Source organism: Passer domesticus, chromosome 8 (genome assembly GCF_036417665.1).
Source record: "Passer domesticus isolate bPasDom1 chromosome 8, bPasDom1.hap1, whole genome shotgun sequence".
Taxonomy (NCBI): domain Eukaryota; kingdom Metazoa; phylum Chordata; class Aves; order Passeriformes; family Passeridae; genus Passer; species Passer domesticus.
In genome coordinates, this window is record NC_087481.1 from 1,178,515 (window position 1) to 1,183,038 (window position 4,524).

Here is a 4,524-nt window from a genome sequence, read left to right on the forward strand (position 1 = left end):
TTGCACAAGATGTGCTGAGCTCATCTGGCTCTGAAATATCATCTCTGCACCTTAGCCAGGAACAGCATCAGAGTTCTGAACATATTCATCAAAACCAGTCATAAGCCAGAAGCAAAAACTTGGCAATACACATCTGTGGTAGGTGAGGAGACCAAAAGCTTCCATTCTTGTTCTTGCAGAATGAATTCAGCAATAAAATAGTCCTCTCTCTTGGCATTAAAATACTTTAGTTTCAGCTCTGCCCCAGACTGTCAGTGTCAAGTATTTCTCGTGGTGCTTGGGGGTAGGTTCTCCCCCTGGAGCTCTCTGCAGGTTGGTGCTAATTCCAGATGATCCCTCAGCTTCAGATGTTTTGCTGCCTGAGCAGAGTGTGCAGAACAGGGATTACAAGCACTGACATTTGCTGTGCTAGAAAGTGCAAGGGACACATTTGTGCCAATGAAGGTCACACCTTGAACTAGGAGGATCAATTCTTGTTGTGCTCAGAGGAGTCTGGGGAGAGAGGGGGTTTCCAAAGGAAATCTTGGTCCATGTAGGGCTGAGGCTCCCTCCAGGCTGGCTCCAGCCCCTCAGGGTGCCCAGGAGCAGGGCTTGCCCACAGCCCAGTGCACCCTCCTTAGCCCTGGGGCTGCCCAGGGAAGAGCCATGGCTGAGGCTCTGCAGGAGCACACAGGCTCAGCCCTGCTCCAGCATGGGATCCATGGGCCAGGGCACGCTGGGCTTTGCCCCTACAGCTCCCAAGTGTGTCCAGAGAAACTGCAAGGAGAGGCTCACCTCTGTCAGTGGAACCCCTCTGTGCACAGGGACCCCCACTCCTGGGGTGGCTGTGCCAGGGACCTCCAGCCCTGGGAACCTGGAGCAAGTGGAAACTACAACTTTGCAAAATGCTGCCTGTGCCTGAAGCAAATGCAAGGAGAACTGGGGTGTGAAAAATAAAATTTGTTTATTACAGAAGAACAGCAGGAAAAATACTGAACATATTTACATTGTAAGAACATTTGTAACAAAAACAATCAATAGAATATATATACAGAAAAACCTACCTAGCAAAAATATGTGAAACGTATTTACAGAAGTCAAAAATAGCCCTACAATCTACATTCTAAAGAACAACAACAAAATGAAGAACATATATACAAAGGCGGGTGTCTCTGTCTGTGCTGTCCATCGCACCTGGAAGAAAAGCAAATGCCACGGTCAGTCCAGTCAGGCACAGAGGGCTCTTGCATGTGCCCCCAGGCTGGCGCATGCTGGCCCAGCAGCAGGACTCTGCTACCAGAACTGAGCCTGGCTGGCTCTGGCATGGAGCTTGTGTGGAGCAAAGCAGGCACAGGACAGGCTGTGGATGGCCACCAGAATCCAGTGCCCTGGGTACAATGTCCCTGAGCAGGGAGCACCCAGCCCAGCCCCAGCCTGGCAGCAGGAGACCCACTCTGCCTGTCCTGCTGCTGGCATTGCTCTTCATGCCAAGATCATGGCCTCTTCCTCACCTTCTTAATCAATATCCATGTCCACAATGGACTCTTCCATATCCACATCCATCTCCTCTTCCAGCTTCACCTCCACCTCCATCTCCTCCTCTCCAGTGTCTGCTCCCTCCGTCTCCATGTCCTCCTCTCTATCAATCTCTGTATCCACCTCCATCTCCTCCTCTCTGTCTGGGACAGCCTGCAGAGGTAGCAGAACCTCAGAGTGGGGTCCCTGTCCCACTCCATCCCCACAGAGCTCCAGCCACCCGGGCAGGTGGGGGGTGTCCACCTCCATGGAATGGCACCATACCTTCCCCACAACAAAGGGGAGCATCCTGCAGGGATTGGAAGAGGAAATCCAAAACCTCAGGAGCTGTCAAGAATGATCGGGGTATTGGGGGGATAAGAAGAGTGAAAGGCGAGGGGAGGAGCAAGGTGAAGAGTGTGCAAACACAGCGGCCAAGGGTTGTGTTGTGCCCTTTGCTGGGTGCCGGACGTTCCAGCTGGAGCGTGGGCTGTGACATCACAGTTCCCAGGCTCCATCTGAAGTGGACACTAGAGACCATGGAATGATGGAGTCCCTGAACGGTTGGGCTTGCAAGGGAGCCTGAAGAACAACATCTTGTTCCCAGCTGAGCAGTCTTCCCCCAGAGCATGCTGCTCAGAGCCCTGTTGCCAAGGATGGGGCATGCACAGCCTCTGTGCACAGCCTGGGCCAGTGCCCCACCACCCCCAGTGGGAAAGAGCAGCTTCCTTAGATGCAGCTTCAATCAACCTGCTGCAGTTGAAAGCCATCCCCCCTTGTCCTGTCAGCACAGGCCCTGCTGAACACTCTGTCCCCTTCTTTCCTGCGGGACCCTTCCAGTCCTGCACAGCCACAGGGTGGCCTCCCAGTGTCTCCTCTGTCCAGGCTGAGCATCCCCAGCACCACTTGCACAGCAGTCAGTCACATCAGGGCCAGTCAAGGCTGCAGGGTAGCAAATAGCATCAGGAACTGAGAGATGCAAGCTTTAGACCCAGGTTTGCCTCTAAATGTACAAAATTAATAACAGTGGAGAGGAAGATGGTGGGACACTGGTTCTGTTCTAACTGGTGATTTATTTTTCTTCTTTTCTGTCATGCTGACCCAGGTTTTTCTGTTTGAAAGGAAGCTTGTCAAAATGTCCATTGTCTTCTCCATTTGTGAAACACCAAGCGGAGTCTGGGCAGGCTGATATGCAGAGCAAAACCTGAAAATATACTAGTGATCCTGAGCCTGGGGGATGCAGCTAAACCCAGCCAAAAGGAATTTCTGAAAAGCTGATCCTGGTTTACATTATCTTGAGTTTGGCTTTGCCAACTTCACCAGACATTTATGAAAAAGCAAACAAAAACTCAAACCAAATCAGACAAAAACCCAAATCAATCAAACAAACAAACAAACCCATGCAGCAAACCAATCAAACAAATAGATAAACAACCCCAAATAAAACCAAAGGAAATGAGGAGTTAGTATTAGTGGTGAGAATAGCACAGCAGGCAAATGGCTGCTTGCCACAGGATCACCATCAAAAGCCACATAGAACAGCTGCTCCAAAATATACCCAAGAGGAGAAAAAGAAAAAGTGATGCATGGCAATTTTGGGGGCAGCTCCACATTCAGGTGAAGGATGAGCACGCAGTGGTACAGATCCAGCATTGCCCACCCTCCAGGCTGCTGTTTGCGCCTGATGAAAGCCCCTTGCAGGACTGTGGCCCCTCTCAGTGCGGTGTCAGTCACTGCCAGAGCTCTCAGCTGAGCCACTGGCATTTGCAGAGTGACATCCAGCCGCAATCCTGCTGCCTGCTGAGCATCTGTGGAACATCCTGAGCATCTTCATGCCTAGGACCACAAAACAGCTCAGGATTTCTCTGAACTGCTTTTCAGGGGGGGCTTCCATATCCCCGTGAGATTTGCTCATCCTTCAACATGTATGACTTGATGTACAATGATGCATTTGTGTTCCTTTCCTGCCTCCTGTGTGCCAGTGAGAAACCATCCATGGGACTGGAGGACATTGTGTGCAGGGCAATTGATTCCTGGCTTGCCATTTTGCTTCACTGTCACTCATCTGAACATGGTCCTTATCTAAGAAGGACTTAGAACTTGCAACAAGTGATAAATTAACCTGCTCCACTCTCCTTAGCATGGGTGTGATGAGTGTTAAGGAAAGCAGCGAGCGCTTGCCAGGATGGGAGCCAGTTCTTTGCCAGGAAGGAGGGAGAAAATCTTGCTTGGAGTAAATAAAGCAACTCTGCTTCCCCAGGAAGAGAAGCAATTAAATATGTGAGTACTGCATGGGATGATTTGCACAAGGATTGTCTACAATGCAGGAATGTTCCCAATAAACCATGCTTCTCCTGACCTTCATTTTTCTGGGTTTCCACCACATGATAGAAGAGACAATCAATGAAAAAAAAGCAAAGCAACTTGTGGGGAGACGTTTTTTCCTTTCTTCAGGCTTCCTCTTTCTTTTGTTCCCTCCAGAGCTCTCACTACATTTCTGCTGTGGTTTGGAGCACGTGCTTCCCTGGGCTTCTTTTGGCTCTGGGTGTCATGGACACTCTTAATTGGGGATTTTTTCCCCTTCATCTACTTCTGACCTCCAGCCCTGGGAACCTGGAGCAAGTGGAAACTACACCTTGGCAATATGCTGCCTGTGCCTGAAGCAAATGCAAGGAGAACTGGGGTGTGAAAAATAAAATTTGTTTATTAGAGAAGAACAGCAGCAAAAATACAGAATAGATTTACATTGCAAGAATATTTGTAACAACAACAATCGATAGAACATATATACATAAAAACCTATCTAACAAAAAATATATGAAACGTATTTACAGAAGACAAAAAGCCCTAAAACTAATATCCTAAAGACAGCATCAAAGTGTAAAACGTATGTAGACAAAGGTGGCATCTCCCTCCATCATGTCCATCGCACCTGGAAGAAAAGCAAATGCCACGGTCAGTCCAGTCAGGCACAGAGGGCTCTTGCATGTGCCCCCAGGCTGGCGCATGCTGGCCCAGCAGCAGGACTCT

At 49.4% G+C, this 4,524-nt stretch overlaps 1 long non-coding RNA gene across 1 annotated transcript; it reads right to left on the reverse strand.

Annotated features, from left to right (window-relative positions):
• Nucleotides 1–1,088: 1,088 nt before the first annotated feature.
• Nucleotides 1,089–1,928, reverse strand: LOC135306073 (uncharacterized). Its single transcript, XR_010366942.1, has 3 exons — nt 1,780–1,928; nt 1,491–1,668; nt 1,089–1,173 (listed from the first exon to the last, which is right to left on the reverse strand). It is a non-coding gene; the product is annotated as an uncharacterized LOC135306073 (long non-coding RNA).
• Nucleotides 1,929–4,524: the final 2,596 nt, after the last annotated feature.